At 47.4% G+C, this 27,936-nt stretch overlaps 1 protein-coding gene across 1 annotated transcript in view; it reads left to right on the top strand.

Moving 5' to 3' along the window:
• Nucleotides 1–27,936, top strand: part of PLXNA2 (plexin A2) — a 568,789-nt gene that overhangs the window by 181,182 nt on the left and 359,671 nt on the right. The gene's annotated exons all lie outside the window — the stretch shown is intronic.

Below are 27,936 nucleotides of genomic sequence, written 5' to 3'. Positions count from 1 at the left end.
CTGGGGTTCTTAAAGACCCTCAGCCGACACAACCTTACAAGAAGGATTAAAGACGCAGACAAATAACAGACCTCCATCCCGCCTGGACGTTTCCTGCATCTCTCTCCACTTCTGCACTTTGCTCACACCTATTGCCCAGCAGTTACTGCCTGCTTATGTAGAACTGTAAATACGTACACCAGCATTCCTGCCTGCTGTGTATTTTGTGTATATATATTCTCTGTATATTTCTTGTTTCTTTTTGCCATGTGTCTTTCCTGTAACTAAGCTGTAAATTGTTTTATAAAATGCGCCCGGTTACCCTTGGGTCTGGTGCGCAATACAAGTAATAAAAACAAACAAACAAACAAACAAGCCACGGGAATTGGGGGCTTTCATTGGTCTTGGGGTCCCTTCGCCTGGGTTCTGAAAGGCCTATAGCCAGTGGGCTTGGGTGGGGGGTGGGGGGGGAGTTCTTGTCATGGAACTTGGGCCTGTGGATCCCTCTTCCGTGGATCTTGTGGAACCCTCTTCTGTAGACTTGGGACCCAGGTGCTTGATAAGTGTCCATTAGGGGATTATCTTGCCATCGTCAGGCAGCTCTGTGAGCCTTCATACACGTCTAGAGGACCCCTTACCAGAAACCTTGAGGGCTCAATCTCAGGGCTAACCACCCCAAAATCAAACAAGTCTTCCCTTCGGTGGCAAAATGTCAAAAGATTGTAAACATTAACCCCACCCCCCCACTCCACTCATAATTCTCTACGAAAAGAACGCTGTTTACATTTAATGTAATTTCGTCTGTTTTCCCTCTTATCTGCTTATAACTTGACACAGATAACCCCTTCTTGACTCTTTGTGGCTTCCTTCCTGGACTGTGCAGGTCTGGAGCCTTCATTCGCACAGCTAAATGCTAGAGCATGACCTGCTTTCAGGCAGCCATCTTGGTTTTGTGTGCGCCATCCACCCTCAGTGTATGTATTGCAGCTTTAGGACCACTGCGCGCAGCTAAATGCTAGAGCATGACCTGCTTCCAGGCAGCCATCTTGGTTTTGTGTGTGCCATCCATCCTGAGTGCATATATATAGCAGCTTTACTACCACTGCACACAGCTAAATGCTAGAGCATGACCTGCTGTCAGGCAGCCATCTTGGTGTTGTGTGCACCATCCACCCTTAGCGCATGTATAGCAGCTTTAGAACCACTGCGCGCAGCTAAATGGTAGAGCATGACCTGCTTTCAGGCAGCCATCTTGGCTTTGTGTGCGCCATCCTCCCTGAGTTTATGTATAGCACCTTTAGAATCACTGCGCGCAGCTAAATGATAGAGCCTGACCTGCTTTCAGGCAGTCATCTTGGTTTTGTGTGTTCCATCCACCCTGAATGCATATATAGCACCTTTAGAACCATCACAAGCAGCTAAATGCTAGAGCATGACCTGCTTTCAGGCAGCCATCTTGGTGTTGTGTGTGACATCCACCCTCAGTGCATTTATAGCAGCTTTAGAACCACTGAGCGCAGCTAAATGCTAGAGCATGACCTGCTTTCAGGCAGCAATCTTGGTTTTGTGTGCGCCATTCAACCTGAGTGCATATATAGCAGCTTTAGAACCACTGCACGCTTTTATATGCTAGAGCGTGGCCTGCTTTCAGGCAGCCATCTTGGCTTTGTGTGCGCCATCCACCCTGAGTGCATCTATAGCAGCATTAAAACCACTGCATGCTGCTAAATGCTAGAGCATGACCTGCTTTCAGGCAGCCATCTTGGTGTTGTGTGCTCCATATACCCTCAGTGCATTTATAGCAGCTTTAGAACCACTGTGCGCAGCTAAATGCTAGAGCATGACCTGCTTTCAGGCAGCCATCTTGGTGTTATGTGCGACATCCACCCTCAGTGCATATATAGGACCTTTAGAACCACCGCACGCAGCTAAATGCTAGAGCATGGCCTGCTTTCAGGCAGCCATCTTGGTTTTGTGTGCGCCATCCCCCCTGAGTGCATGTATAGTTTAGTTTAGTTTATTATTTGATAATGCGCTCCAAACCCAGGGGTAGCCGGGCGCAGCAGTTGCAAGAATACTTAGGCTTAGGTTACATACATAGGAAATATACAAACATTGCAGTACATGTATTATTGAAGAAGTTGCATGAATACAGGTATACAGAATGTACAAGTGAATACAAGGATGCATATAGCAGCTTTAAAAACACTGCATACAGCTAAATGCTAGAGCATGACCTGCTTTCAGGCAGCCATCTTAGTTTTGTGTGTGCCATCCATCCTGAGTGCATATGTATAGTAGCTTTACTACCACTGCATGCAGCTAAATGCTAGAGCATGACCTGCTTTCAGGCAGCCATCTCGGTGTTGTGTGCGCCATCCGCCCTTAGTGTATATACAGCAGCTTTAGAACCACCGCGTGCAGCTAAATGCTAGAACGTGACCTGATTTCAGGCAGCCATCTTTGTTTTGTGTGTGCCATCCATCCTGAGTGCATATATATATATATTTATATAAATATATATAGAAGCTTTACTATGACTGCACGCAGCTAAATGCTAGAGCATGGCCTGCTTTCAGGCAGCCATCTTGGCTTTGTGTGCGCCATCCACCCTGAGTGCACATATAGCAGCTTTAGAATCACTGTGCGCAGCTAAATGCTAGAGCATAACCTGCTTTCAGGCAGCCATCTTGGCTTTGTGTGTGCCATCCACCCTGAGTGCATGCATAGCAGCTTTAGAATCACTGCACGCAGCTAAATGCTAGAGCATGACCTGCTTTCAGGCAGCCATCTTGGTTTTGTGTGCGCCATCCACCCTGAGTGCATATATAGCACCTTTAGAACCCCTGCACGCAGTAAATGCTAGAGCATGACAAGCTTTCAGGCTGCCATCTTGTTGTTGTGTGCGAAATCCACCCTCATTGCCTGTATAGCAGCTTTAGAACCACTGTGCGCAGCTAAAGGCTAGAGTGTGACCTGCTTTTAGGCAGCCATCTTGGGTTTGTGTGCACCATCCACCCTAAGTGCACACATAGCAACTTTAGAATCACTGCGCGCAGCTAAATGCTAGAGCATGACCTGCTTTCAGGCTGCCATCTTGGCTTTGTGTGCTCCATCCACCCTGAGTGCATATATAGCAGCTTTAGAACCACGGCGCGTAGCTAAATGCTAGAGCATGACCTGCTTTCAGGAAGCCATCTTGGTGTTGTGTGCGACATTCACCCTCAGTGCATGTATAGCATCTTTAGAACCACTGTGCGCAACTAAAGGCTAGAGTGTGACCTGCTTTCAGGCAGCCATCTTGGTTTTGTGTGCGCCATCCAACCTGAATGCATATATATATATAGCAGCTTTAGAACCGCCGCACGCAGCTAAATGCTAGAGCAAGACCTGCTTCCAGGCAGCCATCTTGTTGTTTGCGCCACCCACCCTGAGTGTATATATAGCAGCTTTAGAACCATCCTCGCGCAGCTAAATGCTAGAGCATGACCTGCTTTCAGGCAGCCATCTTGGTTTTGTGTGCGCCATCCATCCTGAATGCATATATATAGCAGCTTTAGAACCACCGCACGCAGCTAAATGCTAGAGCAAGACCTGCTTTCATGGAGCCATTTTGGTTTTGTGTGCGCCATCCATCCTGAGTGCATATATATAGCAGCTTTACTACGACTGCACGCAGCTAAATGCTAGAGCATGACCTGCTTTCAGGCAGCCATCTAGGTTTTGTGTGCGCCATCCACCCTGAGTGTATATACAGCAGCTTTAGAACCACCGCACGCAGCTAAATGCTAGAACGTGACCTGATTTCAGGAAGCCATCTTGGTTTTATGTGCACCATCCACCCTGAGTGCATATATAGCAGCTTTAGAACCACGGCGCGCAGCTAAATGCTAGAGCGTGACCTGCTTTCAGGCAGCCATCTTGGTTTTGTGTGCGCCATCCACCCTGAGTGCATATACAGCAGCTTTAGAACCACCGCGCGCACATCAGGCACAGTAGTCATACTTGGGCAGATTCTCCAGTGCACATGAGCACCTGGGACAATTGATCAGCTTAAAGATCCAAACAGCCCAGACCATACTAAAGGTTGGCACCTAGATACCTTTAGGATTAAACGCTATTCCAACAGCGCAAACACACCTACCGCAATTCTTCAAACGTGCTGGCGCTGCCTACTTTTTATGCGTTTGGGGAAAAATGACCCTTGTGGCATGAACCCAAGCCTACGATTGCCTGAGAGCAGATTAAAATCTTTCTACGGCAAGGGGGGATAGTTAGGACAATGGACTCTGGCCCAAAAAAGGCATATATGCCTGCTTTTGTAGTCCTTGACAGACCAGGGTCATCTGTGGTGACTTTGTGGAGGAATGTGGGCGGCCATGATTTCCCCATGATATTTGCAACGGTTATTAAGTGGTTTCTCTGTGGTCGGCCATAGAGGACCACGCCATGTCCATAATATTATAGCAGCTGTCCAAGTTTCCTTGGTGGTCGGCTTTGGCACATCATGGTTAGTGATTATGATATTTTCAAGGGTTATCTGCGGCGTCCATGTAACTCACCAGTTTACATAAATAGCGGAAGGCCCCGGGGCCAATTTTACTTTTAGGTATTAGGTGGCGCTAAAGTGCCACCTATGAGCCAAAACGATTGCATTAGAGTACAGCTAGGGGGGAGATGGCGTACGAGGAGGAACACAAAGCTTCTAGGTGTTGTTCGGTTATTTACCCACCCATTCACTGCCCATGGCCATGTTAATCCCTATGGTCATTCCCACCCACTTCCATCCCCTGCCTGCCCAAAACATACCCTCCTGGGTTCTTTTTGAGCTCGCTTTACCAAGCAGTACCATCAAACGATGTGCTTGAAGTTCCTGGCAGTGCTTTTTTTCAAAGCAGTCTTCTGAGAGGGATTGGCTTATTTGCAGCTGTATATGCAGTACTGGTGTAATAACAATGTCTTAAGTAGGTCTGCCTCCAGCCACGGGAATTATGAGCAGTTTGTGTGTCCTGTAAAAAAGCATAGGCAAAGCCAACAGTTTTGGTTTGTGTTGGTTTGTGTTATGCATGTCCTGTAGCCAGGCACTACTATTATATACCTAAGCATGTAGTTGCCCTGCTCTGTAGTTGCGGGTAGGTCGTGGAACAGCCTTCCATTCAAGCTTAAGTCCACTGAGAATCATCTAGCCTTCTGCCGTCTACTCAAGACTGCACTCGTTGGCTGATCTCATCTTTCTGTACTTTCTCCGTGGGTCTGCTGTGTACTACTCTGCGCCATTGTTCCTTCGGGCGTACATGTACATAATAAGTATCCATAACATAACATAACAAGCACTCGTGCCATTTTGCAAATGCTATCATAAATGGCTACTTAGTACCATTACACAGTGCCTGGCAAATGCCTTTCCCAGGTTTCCGCAAAGGCCCAAATTTTTGGAATTGCCAATGCTTGTTATCATTCTCAGGCCACCCCCGTAACCCGCCATTACAACCACGTGGACCAAGATGATGGGTGCCCCACTTCGCTGGGTTTTAGTAGCTTCTGCCATTATTTGCTCCAGTCCTGGCATTGCAGTGTTTTCCTCCGCAAGCCGAGCCTGGGTTATTTATAGGGTGTGATAAAATATTAAAATAATAAGGGCGCGCTCTGCATATGCAGCCCTGTTCAGGCTTGGGGCCTCCGTGAGGGCTTTCTGCATCCAGGAAGGAGCTATCGCTTTGGTGCAGAGGGGTGGAAGCAAAGCCCCCCTAACAAAATGCCTTCATGCCGAAATAGAAGTGCTTGGATGGGTACATGTATCCCGCTGATATACCCGGCACTTACAGACCTCTGGCACTTTCATTTAGGACTGTGGGGTTGTCAGGTCCACTGGTTGCCATCAAGGACTGTGACGAGTGATCCAAGAGTTCAGCATTGAGCTGAACTTTGACCTACGGAGACATAGTGACGGTCCCACATTACCATGCTGGCAAAAGGTGAGGACGCAAAAGGTGAGGACCAATCAGGAGGTCTGGAATGCAGGCAGCATCAGTTGGCGAATTACTGTGTTCTCTACCGACCACTGGAGCCTCCCCTGTCCGCCATTTTATTTCTAGGTGTCCCGTGCTGCGGTATCACTTCACCTCGTCTCCCTCTCTTCCCTTCTGTGTCACAATTCTCATGCCCCGCCCCACACCCATCTGTGTCCCCACAATAGATATAGTATGGGGCAGGGGTTCTCAACCGGCAACTCTCCAGATCTTTGCCTCACTTACTTCGCATCCTCTGTGTCTTTTTCAGAATCTGAATCCTCCCCCTCGTTGACTCGTCATCTTCTTCGCTTCTTTCAGCATCTGACTTTGCTATTTTATTTCAAAAAGGGCTCACTTCGATCTTCAATTCCTTCTTCTACTATTGCTTCTTTCGATATCCCATAGTAATTCTAGGTTACCTTCTTCTGTGCTGTCCACATTCTGTCTTCTTCGGGATAGCGAGATTTCCTCGTCCCTAAATTGGGATCATCCTATTTCGTCCCCGGAAGATTCTCTTGATTCTTCTTTTATTCTTCCAGTTTTGTCCCCATTCTTGCCTTATCTCGCTGCCCACTTTAATACTTCACTCTTTTCCTCGATAGTTTCGTATCATTTTAAGCCTGCGTCTATTCGGCCTATATTGAGAAAGCCTACTCGTGATCCTTCTCTCGCTTCTATATTGTGCCCTGTATCTCTTCTTCCTTTCTTTCTTTCAATGCTTCTGGATCACATTGTCTAGTCTCAAGTTTCTTCTTTCATTAATCTGCACTCTTTCCTTCCTCCTTTTCAGTCTGGTTTCAGGCCCGGTCACTCCATGGAAACTGCTCTTCTCTCCGTTTCTAATTCTCTTCTGTCTTCTCGTCACTCTAAACTTTCTTCCCTTTCGGCAGCGTTGATCACACCATTTTTCTTTCTACCTTTTGTTGGGATTTTGTGAATCCGTTCTGATGGGTTTCACTCTGACCTCTAAGGGCACCTCTTGGCACTATCATCTCTTCTTTTAGTTTTTCTTTTCCCTCTATGCTGATGACTCCTTGTTATGTTGCCTTTTAGCCATCCAATATGGATGTCTTATCACTATCTTCATCGTAACCCCGCGAAAACAGAGGTTCTGATTTTCCCTACCTCTGCTATTCCCTCTCCACTTGCTCCTCCTTTTCTTTCCTTTCCTCCTCTTATCTCCTTATTTCTCCTTCTGCTCGTAATCTTAGTGTTATTTTTGATTCTTCACTATCTTTTCATGGTCATATGTCCTCTATAACTCGCTCCTGTCACTACCAACTCTTCAATATTAAACAGCGTGTTGGGTTCTTCCCTTTTCCTCTGCTAAGCTTCTCTCCTCTTTCGTCTTTTCTCATCTGTTCTATTGTTCTTGTCTTTGATTTGGTCTTCCTGCATCTCATTGTTCTCTGTGCTCTATTTATCCCTCCACTATTCAAGTTCTGTGTACTCGTGCTCTCCGCGATTCAATTTCATCTGCTCTGCACTCTTTCCATTGGTTTTCTTTTGGAAATCGCATACTTTTTTTAATTTTTGCTTTATAAGTGTCTCTACGGTCTTGCTCCTTCTTATCTTTCTTCTTTAGTTTCTTTTTGTTCTCCAGGTCATTCACTTCGTTCTGAATCTCTTTTTCCGTTGACTGTTCCTCGTGCTCCATGTGCCCCATCGCGTTTCTGTTCTTTTTCTCTTCTTGCCTCTAAGACCTGGAATTCTCTCTTCCTCTATCTCTGCGTTCTATCTCTTCCTTTCCTCTTTTCAAGTCTTGTTTAAAAACGCATCTGCTAACCTATTGATTTGTTGGTTTTCTGATTATCTGTTCATGTTAATTGTACCGTTGGTTACTCAGTACAGTGCCTAGGCGTTAAGCACTATAACGATTCAATAAAAATTAGGGTGACCAGACGTCCGGGTTTTCCCTGGACAGTCCGGGGAAATCACTGGACGTCCCGGGGTCCCGATAGTTTTTTTATTTTATAAACCCCGTCCGGGGTTTTGGTCATGGTGCCTTTTTTTGCCGGGACCCGATTTTGGGTCCCAACGCACCTCTTTAGCGCGAATGGGGCCGTGAAATGCTTTTCACGCCCCCATTTCCTCTCCCCTTCCCCGGCGCTCTCCTCCAATGAGAGGAGTCTGGAGGTTAGCACACCCCCTCCCCGCCTCCTGCAACGGGCCAGCGACATAGAAGTAGGACTAAAGTTATAGGTGCGTTCACTTTAATCCTACTTCTATTTCAATGGCCCGTCCGGGTTTTTTTTTCTAAAATCTGGTCACCCTACAAAAATACAAAAGACAAATTCAGATGCTTTGGACTATGTCTCCCCTGATCCGTCGCCATTGACTATGTTGTGTATGGCAGATGGGAGATGTAGTCCAAAAAATATGGAGAGCCAAAGGTCACAGATCCATGTTATACCACCTTCGTTTGGAATTGTTTTAATGGCAATATGACATGCACTTAAGTCGCAGTGACGATTTCCCTTAAAAAGAAAAAGCAAGCAGGCTTGGACTAGTTTGTCGTAAGGCCCTGTTCCACCATGGTCGTGAGATTGTTAGCTCAAGTCTGCCAAAATGAGAATGCTAGGCTTAGAACTCGGATCCCCCACTTTCACAATCAAATCTTTGCTAAGTAAATAGTGTCCAAAATCACGAGATACCATTTGCTTTGATGACATCAAGGCAGCACTTAAACCCGCCCGCTCCTTGCCAATCAAAGACAGAGCACATTTTGAGGCGCTATGCAATGTCCATAATGGTTTGCACAGCCGCAAACGAAGCTCCCAGACAAGGTGCTCCCAACCCTAAGAGGCAACAAGAGACTTATGATGCAGGTTCCACAATCTGATCACCACCTGCAAGGCCTAAGGATACAAGGGGCGGCCGAACCCATCCACAACCAGGTCTCCAAGATGTAAAAAAAGTCATCCTGGGATTTCAAAGCGACTTGAAGGCATGACTCGTGGCACCACCTCATAATCCCGGCCCCTCAACGGGAGTCCCCCAAAGCGTGTTCGTGTTCCTTCACTTCCAGCCTCAGCTCCACAATTCTGCCTCGTGGATAGAGGGCTTCTTGAGGGCTCAAACAGCCTGTTAATCAATGTCCATGAATCCCTTCTCTGTGGCCACCTGACTGACCCTTCCTTCCATGTCCTGCCTTGTAATGTCCTTCCCAAAGCGCACCGAGGAAACCACATAGCGCCTAAAAACACATAAGGCAAGGAACGCCACAGGTAGGTGCCTACATCACATAGCAAGTTTGCACACAATCACAGCTTGTACTGGTTTATGAAAATTAGCAAAAACACGTTTTGTATTTTAGTGGCAGGAGGCAAAGGGTGAAATGAGGGCGCGGCACTTTCATTAGAAACACTTTAGACAAGCTACCAAACTATGGAGGGTTAATTAAACTCTTTTTAAAGGGCCTTAGAACAGTAGGTAAGGATTGTCGAGAGCGGAATGAGGCCCATTAAGAGGTGAGGGGGTGGGAGTTCAAGTGGTGACAAGGAATGGAGAGGACGGAGGCTGACAAAAGACAACATACTTTATTCACAGTAATGCCCAGTGAAGGACAGGGTTGTGTGTGTGAATGAGGTCCAGTTGTGGTGGTGGAGCTGTTTCCTAATGTCCATGCCCAAGGACGCTCATGTGTGGTGGGCGGGTGCGCTGGGCACTGCAGATCCCCTTGCCAGGTTTGGGTGGGCGGTTGGCCTTCATGGTAAGTTAGTGCCTCAGTGGAGACGTGTCCCAGATGTCACCTGTAGGGAAGAAACCAAGAAACCCCCACCACAAGCCTTAGGAATATTGCAAGAAATGGCAAGTGTGAGCATGTAAACGCAGTGCCCATGAAAGTTACGGCCACTCTGCCGGGCACCTCTCTTTTGCAATAACCTAGATTTGCTTTTTCTGTCTCCAGCCCTGTCTTTGCTGTCATGTAACTATTGCTGCCTCGGGCTTGGTGTTTTTCAATTATGCAGATTATGTTTTCCTTGCAGCTCCTACAGGCCACTCGCTCGTTATGTTACTTTGATATCTGTATATAGACCACCTGCCAGTGGCCTGGCATCCCAGCTCTGTAGGTTGGCTGGGAGTTCTACAGATCTTAATCTGAATATTCCTGATAAACAGTGGAAGAGCTACCACACGATATGATACCTTGTGTTGGCAATGACTAGTACTGTAATGTGAGATGTAACAGTTGTATGTATTGATACTATGTCAGCGCAATTTGTAATTGCACCCATGGGGACCGAATTTCATGTGGGACTCGTACATACACTCTACTCGCCCCACCTCCTTGTGCAGCAGCACAGTGTAGGGTGACTAGATTTCCAAAATAAAAAAAACCAGGATGGCCGATAGACATAGAAGTAGAACTACAGTTTTAGCGGGCATAAACACAAAAGACAGACTAACGCACAAATAGGACTCCATTAAAACTGTAGTCCTACTTCCATGTCGGTGGCCTGTTTCCAACGCAAAGTGTGGGTGTGTGTTGCAGGCACCTCACTCTCATTGGAGAAAAGAGGCCATGGAGGAAGGGGCCAGGACATGGGGCGTACAAAGTAAACTGAGAGAGAGGCGCCGGGCCCGATTTTGGGTTCCTGGCAAAAACCGGGACAACAGCCACCATCCCTCAAGTACCTGGATGGGGTTTTAAAACTAAAAAAACTCTCTGGATGCGGGGCCAATGCGAAAATACCAGGACAGTCCCGGCAAAACTGGAAGTCTGGTCACCCTAGCACAGTGGAGCCAGTAAGCCCAGGAGGGTGCCAGGGTCGTGTCACTGTCATTTGTGTCTGTCACAGGCTGTGCAACCCCATTTTGTGTATTCAATACCCCACATCCTTCCGGGTCTTCCGGTTTGTGCATTGAGACATGCTCATAATTCACCATAATGCACCATAATGCACCATAAGCATGCAGGTTCTTCAGAAGGCAACACCCTGGGACTGTGCTCGGCGCCAGGCAATACCCAAAAAAGAGTGCTTGACATGTGACTGACACCCCCCCCCCCCCGGCCCAACTGGCCTTCCAGCGACATGGTCTATTCAAGTCTGCCTTGTGCCTGACCTCGTTCCAGATACATCAGCCTGTCAATCTGAAGATGTGACTGACTCAACCCCAGCCCTTTTGGCGTTCCAACAACATCAGCCTCTGAGGCGTGGCACATGTCTGATCCTGCTGCGCCTTATTCCCTTCCAAAGACATTGGTATTTTAATTTAAAAACATGACTGGGTCAGCCAAAACACTGTTGCCCTTTCAAGGGGACATAGGTCGGGGTCATGACCCCGTCTTATTGGCATACCTGCTTCAAATGAAAGGCATTTCTCGAGCCCTAAGTAAGCAAACTTCTTACAAAATGAGATGGACAAGCGCATCTCCTCCATTTTAAGGGCTTCAACCCGCTGTGCCAATTAACCGCAAGGGACAAAGGGACTTTAACAGCAGATAACGAGTTACTCCAGATGAAATGACGCACTGAACTAAGAGCAGGATTCTCCCCTGAAGATCCATGTTAAACATATAGTGAAACACGTTTAGATAGAAAAAACAATGTTGTGATACGTGTGAAATAAAAGGCTAAGGAATATATCCTTCATTTTGGAACACCGGAAAGGAAGATATGAGAAATGAATTAATAATGATGAGAGAAACTATCAGCTGGACATTGTGATTGTGTCTGAAATGGAAGTAACCACCCTACAGTAATTGGCGCACAGGAAACGATATCATTTGAGAGGACACAGAATCGATCTTTTACAACATAGGTATCTACTGTGTCGACAATTACGCATAATAAAAAGAGGCACATTACCCCCCCACCACCACCCCCACCCCCCAGGACCAAAGCCTATCTCTTGCCCGGCTTTTTAGAAAAAAAATGTTTTCATAATATATTTACAAAGCCCTAGCCAGGCACAGAAAACGCAAGCAAGCTACATACACAGTAAGCATATTATAATCAATGTACTCAATGCTTATTCAATACATTAGCAGCTTTCACACGAGGCATGCTTGCGTCTGCGGGAACTGTTATTTAAGCATTCCGAATGCTTGAGAAATGTTAATCAGTTATTTCACTCCGTCCAAGGATTCCGCGGACATGTTTTTTTTAAGCCTAGCAAGTGTCTGATTGTGTTCCATCATTCCAGAAGTTTGTACGTTTTAGTTCAGCCATGTGACAGGCCCTTTCAAAGCCTGACAGGTCATTTACTCTGGCCCAGTCCCGTTGCCCTTTTAGTTCACTCTTGAACTCAAACTGCTCTTCGTTAGAATCAGGGCTCAAGTCGAGAGTACACACGGGTGGACGGAGTCCCCGCATTTTTACACGCGGGTGGACAGGGTCCCCCCCCCCACTTTTTACAGAGGGCAGACGCCGTCCCCCCGCAGGTATTTTAGAGGCGTGTGTAAAACAAGAAGCATTGGCTGTCTTTTTTACACCAAGCTTGGGACTCAAACCGTCGTAGCTAGGTTTGCAGGCCAGCCACTACACCAGTGCACCATATAACCTGATAGAATACTACTCCCAAATAAAGGTGAAATGTCACATTTCCGGACTCCCGTGTTCCAGGGAAAAACATTGGTGTGGGTTCTTGGAGTTTAAAAATGTACACCTTTTAACGTTTCTAAACACTATTAGAAGAACATACCCCCCCACCTTGTTTTTTAGTGTGTGTTGATTTCATGAAAGGCAAATGCTATTCGTCCTGTGCAGTTTGTATGGTTATGCAAAGGTGATGGAATGAAATTTGCATATTTCAACTCGACAGGCTTATTTCCGGTGATGATACATTCCATTGGTATGTTAATGACCCCCCCCCCACTTTTTTCCAGACTTGACCCCTGGTTAGAATAAGCTGGGTCTGCACTCGATGCAAATGGCCACTGGGTAGAACTCACCCTAAACTAAGGGTGATTATTTTTACAGAGAGGGGAGTTCATTTTGAGCTCGGAGTAACGCAAATGAAAGATGTGCATTTCGTGTGTAAAGCTCTCACGGCTATCATTTACATTATGCCGCGAGCACCTTCAATTGCATCGCGGACAGTAGGGGTGGAACGTAACGTACGTCTTCCGCCGCTCCCTTCCTCTCTGCCATACAAATACAGCATTTGCTCTGCACGCATTTTCATGCCGGTGCACATTTTGGGGATTCCTATGCGGTCCGCCGGCTTTTTGCACCAACAAAAAAACCCGGCACATACCCCATTGTAGACGTCGCCTGCCATGCCGGCGTGGCAGGCAGCGTTTACTCAATTTGCACAGCGGAGTGCCAACGGGGAGCCCAAAAGATGGCTTTCACGCTTTTTTTACTCTGCTAACCAAATGAGGAAAAGTTGACAGCGCGAACCCGTGCACGTGAAGGTACCCACCTAACGGGGCCCCGCCTTCAAATTACACACAACTCCAGTGTGAGCTCCAGGTTGCTTTATTTTGCACCCGTGACATAATCTGCATGAAAAACAACGGCTGTGTGTAAGGTTTGTCAAGCTAACACTGCAGGAAAGCCAGTGCCATATTTTCCCCAAACTACATCACTCACACTCTTCTTCTGTGAAGCTCTCAAATCATGTTCTGCCTTTCCTTCTGGTGTTCTTTAGCATTCCTCTGCAGTTTATAAATCAGCACTACAAGTACCAGAATGCAGTGCAATGTGGGCCTAAAAGCTAGTTCACATCTGGCATGAGACAGCTTAGGATGCTGGCAATGGGTTCTTCTACTTTCAGAACTGTGATGGGACCTGCGAGAGAAGGCACATGGTTGCAACAGTTTGCCACCAGCAGAGTCATGAAGCTTGTTTTGCAGTTCCACAAAAAAAGTTCAACACTTTTTCTGCATTACACAAGCAAATGTGCTGAACACAGTTGGGCCCTAGCAAAGAATGGTACTGGGGCACCGAGGGTGGGCCTTGCCCCTTGTGTCACCCCTCGTCCACAGCACTGAGCCAATGTGACAATGATCACAGGCGTATGATTGGAGGGTTTGGGGCCAGAGGGTCATATCACAGATATCAAACATACCACCATGATTTCTTCCATTTATTTCTGGCCTGGTTTGGACTTTGCATTCTGGGCTTTGCAGTCCCTGATTTCCCCCATTATAAACCCAGGACTACGAGTCCCAGAATACAAAGCTAAAACCTGGACTGGACCACTGCCTCCCAAATGAAATGGATAATACTGACTGACATTCATGAGAGTCCAGATGTGAGACTCCATGGAAATCAATGTGTTTTCGTGTTTTTTTTTTTTTGTTAGACTGGTCAAGAGTGAGACAGTGTTCCATCGAGTTTTAAATTTTAAGACTTGTAAATCAACACAGGTAAGCTCTAGTTATCTTACCTCTTTTTCTTAAAATCGGCATTTGTCCGGCAGGGAAACACTTCTCTGTGCTGGTCTTGGAGCACAGATGCCAACATGCCCTATGCCCATCTGGAGATACTAGTCGTGTAGCCGGCATTATGGTACTTGTGGTTTATAATGAATAAACCCCCAGCGGGTTTGGCGCGCTTTATAAATGACAAAATAAATAAATAAAGGATCAAACCGGCGACACTGAAGACATGGCTTGCTCAGAGGGTGGGATTTGTAGAGTTTTGTGTGCAAGAGGGATATTGGTGCAATGATTGTGATTGGCTCCAAGTGGTCAGGTGTTCATGTTGCGCTGCCTCCGCCCCTCCCCCCATAGCTGCCAAGCGGACACCGTGCCATGAGTGAGTCATTGGGCCAGTCCTGGTTTATCAGACAACACCACTTTGCATTGTGGGACTTGTAGTTTTGTATTCACCAAGGTATCCTGCGAGTCCCAGCACCGGCTGGAGGTGTTCCGTGCGGTTTTAGTCCTATCCTGGTATCTTTCCATGGCGTTTCTTTGACTCTCAGCGCACCTTTAGGACAGAGATGAGGCCGTAGGTCGGGACGCATTACCTGGCCGCTGGGCGACCTGGGTCAAGGTGACTGCCGTGCGAGGGCCCGATTGGTCTTTCTCCAGCTGCCTGGTAGCAGAGGGGGCGCCCCAGGGTCCCCTGACCCGAGAAGGCCCTGCCAGTCAGCAGAACTCATCCTACAAGTCCCCAAAGTGCCGAGCTCTGCGGAAAGGTGCTCGAAGGATAATGGGAATCCCTTTTTACTGCTGCTGCTGCTGCTGCTGCTGCTGCTGCCGGGGGCCTTGAGCGGTTAAAGCACAGGTGCATAATTCATGGGACTGGCTGAGCTGAGTGCCAGCCTACGCACGAACAACTCCAGGGCGGCACTGCCACCCCATGTGACCCATTCCCCCGTCATCATCTGTCCTTTTCCGAAGAATTCCTAATGTGTTTATCTTACTAAAGGCAAGTCCCAGAATGCATTGGTTTGGTAAATGGACACCATAGAATGGAAAAGGGGGGTGGGGGAGTGCATGATCTCCCTGAAAGTACCTGTTCTTTGTCAAACAGTACCCATTCCCTTTTTTAGTTTTCCTATAAGGCTTCACTTTAGCGCCATCTGTAAGCCAAAACTGTTGCATTTGAGTACATCTCGCAAGAAATGGCGTTTCAGGAAGGACAAAAAGCTTCTGGGTGTTTGGTTATTTACCCACCCATTGACTGAGCATGGCTATGCTAATCACTATGGTCATTCCCACCCACTTCCATCCAAAAGCACATCCTGCAGGGATCTCTTTGAGCTATATTTATCAAGCCTTACCATCAAACGTTGCCCTCAAAATTCCTGCCAGCGTTTTTTCAAAGTAGTCTTCTGAGAGTTAATGATTTAATTGGATCTATATATGTGCTACTGGTGTATTAAAAATGTCTTTCCCAGGTCTGCCTTCAGACACTCGATTTATAAGCATTCTGTGTGACCTTCACTGAAATCCTGTTAAAAATAAGCATTGGCAAAACCAACTGTTTTGTCTTCTGTATTAGGCATTTGCCAGGCTCTGCTATTAAATGCCCAGGTACTTGCACCTGCTAAAATCAATGGAGAGTTAATACCACTATGGCTGTGCCTGGAAAATGCCTTTTTCGTACCTGCACACAAGCCAAAACAGTTTGCATTGGCAGCGCTTGTTTAAGCTTCACTTGGGTCTTGGAAACGCACAATAGGGATGAATGGAATTATTTGAATTAATCATAACCACTGCCATTGCTCTGGGCAGTTCCACCTCTCTGATGGTTGCCAGGAAGGCGTGTGCTGCATATGGTTAGCATTCTGGGAATTGTATGCCCATGCTGTGAACTGTGACCTGTCTACAAGATCCAGCATGCACTCAGGAACGTCATTTAGGGGTCGCCAGGGATCGTGCTTGCGACCCCTGATGTCTCCCTTGCTACTCCTTTAAAATAACTTATTTATTTATTTACAAATTCAAGCTCCTGGGCTGTAGTCACTGCTATTTGGGTCTTTGTTTCTAGAGTGGCTGGCTTTCTTGCTCAGGCTTCTTAAAAAATACAGGGGGTTCCACAAGTGTAATACTTTGAGCAGTGACCCTAAATAAGAAAGAATAGGAATAACAAATAATGTGTCTTTCTGGAATTCTATACGATAATTGCTAGACTCAGTAAAGGTTAATTTCAGGCACACTTCAGGGGGTGAGTCACTGATTTAGTCTGTTCTTAAAAACCTCAAATTCACAATGCAAACAAAATCCTCCAAAAAGCATTTATAGTAGAATAAGCATCCATTTCGGACTATGTATTTTGCTTATCACAAGTTACAGTTATAGCATGTTTTTTTTCTGCTGATATATATGGCGATCCATTCTTGTATGAAATGTATTTCACGTTACAGTAATATTGTAACCATATTTTTCATTGTGTACTTAGAAACAACACTTGTGAGGCCACGTTCTGTTTTGACAAGGGGTAAACGGTCGTGTTCCATTGCTTCCTGTGATGTCACTTCGGGGTGGGGTCAAATGACATTACTTCCTGTGATGCCATCAGAGGTCAAGGGTCATGTGATGTCACTTCCGCTACCCCTGGCATTTTGGTGAAATGACATCCCTGCATGCACTGTGCAAATCCAGAGCCACTTGGCGCCTCTAAATGTATGAAGCTGCCCAGGATCACCTGTAGTTTGGTGGAGGAGTCGGGGAGTAGCCCGTGAAGCCAAACGAGCCGGCGTGACAACGATTTATGTGCGGGCGGAATACGCCTGAGAAAATCACGCGAGCCGTTTTCAGGGCCTAAGTGGGGCTTTAATTGGATGAAATACACACGGTTCGCGGGGCCAGGCCGCTGGGAGCACTCGGTCAGAGCGTGCTGGTTTGGAAGTCTCTGTGGCGCCGTTTCCCCCTTTAAAAATGTAAAAACAAAGATGCCGGCTGATCCGCTCTTTAAATCTGTTGCATGCATCTCCTGAGCTGGAGGTGCTTATTAAAGATTTGGGGTGCCCCCGGGATGTATGGGGACGTGGTGTTAAGCCGCAGACGCTGGCATGGCCTATTACTTGACAGCAGCCGATTGGAAAGGGTTGCTCTGTGCAGGTTTTACTGATGTAGGGTTTTCTTTACAGTTTCCGGTTCCGGTATTCCCCTGAGAACATCGTCAAGCACTGTAGGCCAAAGTCTTTATTGCTGTGCCAAGCAAAAGCACACAGGACAGTTAGAAACACAAACCGGGTGTTTTTTTACACAATATAAACACAGCCCTCAATCACCACTCGTGCAGTTTATCTGGGCAGCGCAAATGACACCGAAAGTTGCTTCAAAGCACTTGAGGATCGGTGTGGTAGATATTTTTCTACATCTCCCATCAGTCCTAGCCTGCATAGTGAATGGCGAGAAATCATGGGAGTTGTAGTCCAAAACATTTGGCGAACAGCGTTTGCAGCCCTGGTTTAGGGCATAGTTTTGGGGGCTTCATACCTGGAGAGTATGTGTACAGTGTTCCTGATTTAAAGGAATTGCATGGGGTACACGTGGATGTAACGGGGGCGCAGGGGGGTACTGAGTGCAACAGGGCAGTCCAGGAGCACAATTGTGGTCCTTCTTGATTCCAGCAAGTGGAAAGATCTGAACGGGTGTCTCTTGCCTAGTGCATATGGGCCAGTTCAACGCACAGGGGCTAAGGGCCGGATTTCCAGGGCAGGGGTCGTAGCTGAAGCATTTGTACCTCTCCGAATAAAGCAGAAGCTCCTTTGGGCGCTGACCCGAGGCCCGATTATCTAAAGTTTGCTCCATGCAATACAATTCAGCAACATTCATTTGGCACCAATTTGGCTGCTTGCGTAATCAGGAATGGCGCAAACAGGTTTTGCCCCAATACGATTTAGCTGAAAAAGAATTTTACTGGAGCAAAAATTAAAGTTTGTTTTTCTTTTACAATGTTTGCTATGAAACATTAAAAGAAATGTAGTAAACAAGATTATGTGTGTGTTACGCCCCAGTGCAAACACGTTTAGCTAATATAGATTGGGAACTAATTTGGTTAACATTGTACCTGTAACACCTTGTATACCTACTATTCATAACCCCTGACTGTGACAGGTGTATTATTGCTCCTATACTGCGCCCTGATGCCTCCGGGTTTGTGTGCGCTATACAAATAAATAAATAAATAAAACTGATTGGGATAAAAACTGTTGGCTTCATTCCACATTATCCAAGCATTTGCTTAATATCCGGGAAATGCTGAAACAGGCAACTTATTCTGGACCCTGATGCTTTAGGCTGCTAATTAGAAACCACAAAGTTAACTAAAAATAATACTCAAACACCACCCCTAAACAACTGGCACACTCCAATACAAGCTAACATATGTTGTAGAGAAATGACACACTACAGGTCCCAGAATGCAAAGTAAAAATACAGGTCTGGACTAGAATCTCCCAAATGGAATTGGACACTCAGTAGATGAGGGCGCGCACGCACACAAACACACACACACCAAAGACAATTCATAGCCACAGATACAACTCTGCTCACCATACACACCCACACAACATACACCAATGGCACAATTACTCTACACAGCCAGACAAACACACAGATATCTAACAACTAGTACAATAAGCAAAACACACACATTTCTCAACCATTTTACCGACACAGTCTACACACCATAGCTGCTCCGGATAACAGACACACTTACACAAGCAACCACGGTACACAAGCCCCACAGGTGTAAACCTCTGGGATATAGCCACACAAACAAGTACTGACCTCTCTCCGGCACATAGCAAGCATATACACAACGCACACATGCACGCCTGTCAACCATCCTATACTGCAACTATTGTACACTCACCAGCCACACATACAGAGGGACACACATCTGCTCATACGCCCCTGAACCCATTGATCCTCTACCAAACAGGGAAGCCATCCCCACAGAATACTGCCACCTGTTAACTCAAGGATGTAATTGCAGTGCTGGTGGGTGTGCGGGAAGGGGGGGCATATGCAGATGTTTCTCAGTAGAGACCATTAGTGGCTGAAGAGGGGCCTTGTCTTCACAACAACACTGGACCTCAGAAGGAAAGGGTCAAGACGCAGTAAGGCAGCAACAGTTATTGTGCTTCGGAGGGATCTCTCCAATGGAAGCCCACCCTCCAATCAGGGTTTCCTCAGGGTCACTCCACTATCCAGGCCCATACAAAAGGACTTTTGGGTAATTTACACCTTCACGGGGCCCTAGGTCAGAAGTCGGAAACCTTTTTCTAGTCAGATGTTTCGGACTCCATCTCCCATCAGTCCAAGAAAGCTGAGTCAATGGCGAGGAATCATGGAAGTAGTAGTCCAAAATACCTGAAGAGCCTCCGTTTGCAGACACCTTCCATAGGTAATTCTCAGGAGCACAGGCCCTTTGCGTCGGTATAGGGCCACATACCGCAGACACACATGCGGATGGTAATTACAGAACCTATGTGCATACGCGAATCACATGCACATTTGAGACATCACACACAATCACAGAAGATGTTTGTATTAATTGCCTTAAACTCTGCTTCAAAGGGAATTTTAGAATCTCCTAAACAGTTCTCATGAAGATGGCCTCCACATCCTAGGACAGGGGTCTGCCATCTTCCGCTCTCCAGATGTCTTGGACTACGACTCCCATCGACCCTACCCAGCATAGTTAATGCTGAGAGATCATAGAGTCGTAGTTGAAAATGTCTGTCCAGCCATAGGTTGCAGACGGCTGCGCTAGGACGATTTGGGTTATTGTGTAAAATCGTCAAAACATACACCAGTTATTTTCCCTCTCTCCCATCCCTTTAATGAAAAACATTTCTTCCAGCGCGAGACTTACAACATTGTGCAGTGACAAACGGCTTAATATTATTAGCCTTGAGGATAGGGGCTACATCGTGCCTTGAGAACAGACAAGGCTGTGCAACATGGGTTTGATTCCCTTGAGAACAGACAATGCTGTGCAACATGGGTTTCGATTCCCTTGAGAACAAGACAATGCTGTGCAACATGGGTCTGTTTCCCTCTCCCGTGTTAAGAAGCCGGAGGAGTTTGGCATTAATAGTGCTGTAAATGACCAGTAATAGTTAACATTAGCACCCTGCTTCGCTCAGGCCTTTAGCTTGGGCCGCTGGGTCGTTACCACCCGTTGCAGTCTTGGGAGCGGGTGCTTAACGCCACATTAATATTCACCCGATAGGATGTCATTACTAAATATGAGAACACATAGATTTGGAATACTCAGTGGGTTGAGCGCCTCTACATCATGCGTCTAGGCGCATCAGCGGGGGTTATCGGCATACCACTTTCGGTAGCGGGGATTAGTTAACTTTTACAGTAAGTTTGAAATGTAACTCTCCTCCCTCCTGTGACAGCAACACTATTACCATGACCCTGTTACTAAAGATAACTCTCTTTCTCTGTTTAAGAGCTGCCCTTCAATATTAGAGGGTAGGCCCTCGGTTGGGATTCGGACCCACGCCCCCAGCTGCCTACGCCGTTAGCAGGCTGGCACGTTAGACAGCTGCCCATGATGTCTCCCCATGGACTCTGCCTGTGCGGGGCGCTCAGCTGCCGTCTCGCGCTGCCTGTCATAATCCAGGTCTGTAAGTGTTTGCATCTGTCACCCAGGGATCCCGCAGGCCTGCTTTATACCCTCATAATTCATCCCTAAACAAATTAAGACCAAGGAAGGCAAGTGACTTCAGCGCGTAGAGGTCATAGTGTGGAGGTTGCCTGGCAACGCGCCGCCAGCAGTCTCTGCTGACAGTCTACTGAGCCTGCTACTGCCCCTGCTGTCTCTCAGGGCACCGTGGCCTGGGTTCCTCTCTGTGTTTCCAGCGTGGAGCTTTCATGAACAACCTAATGCATTATGGGAGAGGTAGTCTTGGTTGACATCAATTGGACCAACGTACTAGATTACAGTGGAGTCGGAGGGGAGCACCCCCAGTGTTGGAGTGTCCTTGGCCAAGGGTACAGGCCATCTCATAGCCCTGTCCTTTTGATCAGTGTCCACTAACGTCCCGTTACCTGGTGTTTGATGCCCGGTTGTCCGGGTTGTTTTCCCTTCCTGCTTCCCGTTGCTCCTCTGTTTCTCCTCGTGGCGCTTGTTCACGGGTCGGCTGCACCTGAACCGTAAGGACACCGGCCCATTCTGGCCAGTTGCTGGGCTACCACTGGCCCCCTGCCAGCAGAGGTACTGGAGTACCGAGTTCCACTTGCTACTCTTCCCAGGGCTCTGCGCCTCTTTTCTTGTCTGTGGTCTCAGGGTTCGGTCCAGGGTTTATTTATTGGGCCAAGGGACAGTTTGGAGCAGCGGGTATCTCTCGCCACACAGATTTAACCCCATGTTTTCAGTTGATATCATTGAAAGACTGTTTATAAGCAGAGTCTGTAGCCTCGAGGTGCGGTGAGAGTTTTCTGCGGTTTGGGGCCCGGAGCTGTCCTGTTTTTCTTCGCGAGAACTCCAGAAAGAAATAGGGGAAAAACACGAAGACCCCCGCTCGTGACACATGGACCCTTCTCGTTGCCAGAATTTGCAATGTCCGCCATCCTTGCAAGTCCCAGGTCGGGTTATGGAAGGGCCAGCCAGCAGCTGAAGCACAGCTTCTGCGAGTCTCATATCGGGGGTGCATCCGCGGGTGCAGGCGCTGTAAGACTGGACTGAGAGCCGAGAAGCCGCTTCTGGAAGCATGGGCTCGTGCAGAAATCGGGACGTGCCAGGGAATGCGTCATCCTAGGTGTCAATAATGTGACAAACGCAGCAGGCACACAGGCCGGTTTTTCTTTAGGCCAAGTGCCAGAACTTAATTTGGGTGGTGTTCAAAATATACAGTACCTTTACTGCAGAAAAGAATCTTTCAAAACACAACTTTTGTAGTGCCTAGTTTCTCAAGTGTTCAAATGGCACCATGCTCTATTTTGACTGTGAAAAATTGAAACGCATTTGTTTTGTGAGTTTTTTGATGAATGACTACAAAGGTACTGCAGAATGTTTGGCTTCGTTGCGAGTACGGCGGTGGGGTAAAAATCGGCGGTAATGGAATGAACGCTCCGTTATTGCCACATTACTGCACCTCCATACTACGAGTTTGGAGGAGAGGTGGGGGATTCACCCCCAGATAATCGTTGGAGGTAAATCTGTCACCTTTCTGCCCAAAAAAATGTGAAATTACCCTCGTTGGTAATTCCACCAAAATCCCCATGGAGTCCAATGGATTCCAATGAATGGGCACTAACACTGCCTACCACCAGTTGTGATCTGATGGTAATTCTGCCCGACCAGGTGTCGGTAACGGTAATTCAGTTTGGTGGTATCTTAGCCTATCTACCACTGAGATATCACCACACTCATGATGATGCTGCAGTCCCTACTTATTTCTGATCTGGGACGTGCACAGGTTTCGAGATCGATAGCTCAGGGGCAACGTGCTCGCCTTGGAAGCAAGACGACACAGATCAACACAGGTTTGATCCCCGGGTCCGTGCTTAGAAACCTCTGGGTATTAAGCGCATTATAAATAACCTATCATATAATATCATATCAAGTTCCATCATTTTAGGTCTGGCTGGAAGAAGCATTAGTTCCTCCATCCAACTGCAACAAACAGATAAGAAGACCTCTGTTACATGACAGGAAGCGTTCTGAGGCAGAGCTTAATGTAACAGGAAGTGCCTGGACAAAGCGCATCTCCCTTCTGTGTCTGCCTACACTGAGCACATCAAACAAATAGTTCCTAGGAAGCGGAGGACGAGGACCACTCCGGCTTTGTTGACGCCTGTTCACAACCACTGTCGTGCTTTTGTGGGGGAGGAAAGGCAAGCCAATATCAGCCCTTTAAAAGCCCCTCTTGCCGACAGTGCCTGCAGGCAGGGAAAGTAAAAGGCAGGCTGTCCAGACTTGAAAGGGCTCTGCTGCGAGCACGCAGGCGCACTGGCGGGGGAGGGGGGACGGATGTGCTTCTGAGCTCTGCCCAAGCCCACGAGACCTGTAGGTGCGGCCCTTGCTTACCATGGACCACTTGAGTAGGCACGCTGCAGGGGGTTACAGATGGAGGGGGCCTAAAGGCTCCCTGATGGTGACTGCTAGACTATAGGACAGGGGAGTTGCTAGGTCTGGAAAAGATCCGGGGCTACACTAATGTTGGGACTGTCGGGACTCGGGGCTAGCTAGTCTTTTGGCTGTAGCTCCTGAGATTCTATCCGGGGCTACAACCAAAAGATCAGGGGCTATAGCCCCCTTAGCCCCCCCTAGCAACGCCCCTGCTATAGGAGAACCTATGATGTAGGCGCCAAATAGCAGGGCCCTTAGCGAATGAGCAGTGAGCATGTCCCACACCTGCTGCACGCAGGAATGCACGCAAGGGCTCGCCTTTGCTCTGAAGATATAACACCACGCAGCCCACAGGAACAGCAACGTTGAGCACAGGACGTAGCTCCGTTGTCCCCGCTGTGACTGGTCCCCAGTTATAGCCTACTACTGGGGTACCTGCGAGGAGAACGCCACTGCCTCGTGTGGGGGTTCTCCTCGCTACTGCAATTATTTGAGGAGAATTATCCTAGTCCTGGTAGTTTCCAATACTGAAAAACGGTGCATCGGGTGTAAATGGGGACAGTTGTGGAATATGTTGAAGGGGGGGGGGGCGACAACATAGTGGCTTGTTTTCAGCACCATTGCGATGCAACACGTCATTCGCTTTTTAGGTGTAGTTAATGGAAAGACTATGTATATTTATTATTTAATGACAAAATATATTTACACTTTCATTTTTTAACAACATGTAAAACAGTGTAATGTTGAAAATAATAACTCTTGGATTTGCAGACCACAGAGGTGCATTGTGTGAGCTGTGCCCGGTCCCTTTCTAAGGGAATACTGGGTCAAATACAGGGTCAGAAAGAGGTGCATTGTGGGAGCTGTGCCTGATCCCTTTCTAAGGGAATACTGGAGCGAATACAGGGCCAGAAGGAGGTGCGTTGTGGGAGCTGTGCCTGATCCCTTCCTAAGGGAATACTGGGGCCAATACAGGGTCAGAAAGAGGTGCATTGTGTGAGCTGCGCCTGATCCCTTTCTAAGGGAATACTGGGTCTAATACAGGGTCAGAAAGAGGTGCATTGTGGGAGCTGTGCCTGATCCCTTCCTAAGGGAATACTGGGGCCAATACAGGGTCAGAAAGAGGTGCATTGTGTGAGCTGCGCCTGATCCCTTTCTAATTTGTACTGATGTACCTATGCTTAGTTGTGCCCAGCCCTAGGTGAGCCCTCGCTGGTCTATCGCATTTAGCCTATGCTAACCTCCTAATTGCTGATGTACCTATGCTTAGTTGTGCCTAGCCCTAGGTGAGCCCTCGCTGGTCTATTGCACTTAGCCTACGCTAACCTCCTAATTGCTGATGTACCTATGCTTAGTTGTGCCTAGCCCTAGGTGAGCCCTCGCTGGTCTATTGCATTTAGCCTACGCTAACCTCCTAATTGCTGATGTACCTATGCTTAGTTGTGCCCAGCCCTAGGTGAGCCCTCGCTGGTCTATTGCATTTAGCCTATGCTAACCTCCTAATTGCTGATGTACCTATGCTTAGTTGTGCCTAGCCCTAGGTGAGCCCTCGCTGGTCTATTGCATTTAGCCTACGCTAACCTCCTAATTGCTGATGTAACTATGCTTAGTTGTGCCTAGCCCTAGGTGAGCCCTCGCTGGTCTATTGCATTTAGCCTACGCTAACCTCCTAATTGCTGATGTACCTATGCTTAGTTGTGCCTAGCCCTAGGTGAGCCCTCGCTGGTCTATTGCATTTAGCCTACGCTAACCTCCTAATTGCTGATGTACCTATGCTTAGTTGTGCCTAGCCCTAGGTGAGCCCTCGCTGGTCTATTGCATTTAGCCTACGCTAACCTCCTAATTGCTGATGTACCTATGCTTAGTTGTGCCTAGCCCTAGGTGAGCCCTCGCTGGTCTATTGCATTTAGCCTACGCTAACCTCCTAATTGCTGATGTACCTATGCTTAGTTGTGCCTAGCCCTAGGTGAGCCCTCGCTGGTCTATTGCATTTAGCCTACGCTAACCTCCTAATTGCTGATGTACCTGTGCTTAGTTGTGCCTAGCCCTAGGTGAGCCCTCGCTGGTCTATTGCATTTAGCCTACGCTAACCTCCTAACTGCTGATGAATCTGTGCTTAGCTGCTCCTAGCCCTAGGTGAGCCCTCGCTGGTCTATTGCATTTAGTCTACGCTAACCTCCTAACTGCTGATGTATCTATGCTTAGTTGTGCCTAGCCCGAGGTGAGCCCTCGCTGGACTACTGCATTCAGCCTACGCTAACTTCCTAATGCACCTGTGCTCAATAGTCTATTCACTGACGCACCTGTGCCTGGTCACTCCTAGCTCTGCATAGTCATTTGCTGCTACACCGCCTTTATCGCACATACTACACTCTGCCAATATCACCACACCGTGACTCGTTACGTTGCTGCACCTTTACTCTATCGGCTACCTCACTGCACTCTGGACCACAGTTACTCTCCTGAGTGGTCCTGTGCTAAGTGCCTTACTACTGCCACATTTAACTTATAAGACTAAGGTGGCTCACACCCCTACCATGCCTCCTGACCTGACCCCTGCTTCGGAGCCATCAGTCCATTACCCCACTACACCTAATGCACTCCCTTCACCAAGTTCTACCCAAATGCTCAACCTGCTGCACAACACTAATCCCTACCTCAACTACCCCGCCTTATGGCTACAACACTTTGCCACTAAACCCACACCTAACCAACCTTGCCCGCTATATCTGAGAAATCTCAGACTTAGATCCAGATTTCTGTACGTACCTAAACGTCAACTCACCACCCACACCAACCAATCCAACATCAGCTAATCCCAGCTTGCGAAGACTCCACCAGACAGACTTAAGTCACCACCCAAAAATAAGGTGAGGGGTGCTCTTATCAATGCCAGATCCCTCACCGCCCATGCCCTGGATATCGCTGATCTCATTACCACACAAAATCTCGACTTCATCGCCATTACGGAAACGTGGCTTCACGCAGCCTCTGGCCCTTTACTGGCACTTGCCATTCCTAACGGATACTCCGTTATCAGAAATGACCGCAACTCCAACCTCTCCAGAGGTGGCGGAGTCGCATTCATCCACAAGGATGACATCAACATAAGACCGATCCCTAACACACAACTCTGCTCTGCTGAGTCAATTTCAGTCAAACTCTCTCTTTCCCACAACAGCACAGCTACCTTGCACCTCATTTATAGACCTCCGGGTCCACTTGGTACCTTTTCTAATGACATCTCTACCACCTTGGCAGACAATACTAAACCTAACTCCCAAGTTCTACTCCTGGGTGACCTCAACCTCGGATTACTAGACCCTAATGATTCTCATGCTAGTGAGATCGCCAGCAATATCTCAAACCTAGGTTTCTCTCATCGCATCCTCGAACCTACCCATTCCAAAGGGAGGACGCTTGATTGGATTGCTGACTTAAACTGTAACACACACATCATCTCTAATGACCCGTGCGCCTGGTCCGACCACCGCATAATCATTTTTGACATACCTACCATAGATTCCCACATCAAACCCATCATTGAACCATCCATTCCTACCAGAAACAAAAAGGATATCACCAAGGCCAAACTTATACCCTTGATCCTGCCCAATCTCAATAATCCTGCCCTTTCATCAGATGACCCAACGGTCATGGTGGACATCTTCAATCAAACCATGCTCAAAGCTATCAACACTATAGCACCCTTCAAAACTAGGAAACCAAAACAGCGTGCGCATCTCAACTCTTGGTTCACGCCTTACCTTAGAACACTCCGCAAAGCAAAGCGGAGCGCTGAAGCACTTTGGAAAAGCTTACCTAGCGAGACAAACAAAGACAACCTGTTTTTAGCAACCCTTAATTACAAGTAGGCAATCCTACTAGCCAAAAAAGAGACCTACAATCAACGCATCTCTCAGGCGGAATCCAACACCAAGAAGCTATTCAAAATTCTTAAGGAATTAGAAAACCCTTCTTCCACCCCGGATGACTGCAATAAAGACAGCACCTGGTGCGAAAACATTCAAAAAGCCCTCCTTAAAAAAATATCCACATTACAGGCCAAAATTAATATTAAACAAAACTGCCTACAAAATAGCAACTTGCCTTCCACTAAACCTAGAAACCTACCATTCACACACACCCCTTTTAGCTTCACCCCTCTCACCACCAACGAGGTGGAAAGCATCATCAGCAAAATGAAACCTTCCAATTGTCAAGGTGACTCTTGTCCCGCACCTATCATCAAGGAATCTGCACACGAGCTCGCATCTTTCATCACTGAATTTATCAATTCCTCATTCCACTCGGGCATTGTTCCCGATAATCTTAAAGACGCCTGGGTCATCCCTCTGCTGAAAAAACCTAAACTGGACCCTAGTATCCCCACCAATTACAGACCAATCACCACGGTCCCCTTCTTGTTGAAAATTCTGGACAGGGCTGCGTACTTACAAATTCAAAAATATTTAGACAACAACAACTTGCTTGGCACA

Source organism: Ambystoma mexicanum, chromosome 13 (assembly GCF_040938575.1).
Source record: "Ambystoma mexicanum isolate Mex_15411 chromosome 13, UKY_AmexF1_1, whole genome shotgun sequence".
Lineage (NCBI taxonomy): Eukaryota > Metazoa > Chordata > Amphibia > Caudata > Ambystomatidae > Ambystoma > Ambystoma mexicanum.
Note: the sequence above shows the minus strand (reverse complement) of the source record. Positions and strands in the feature narration are given on the sequence as shown.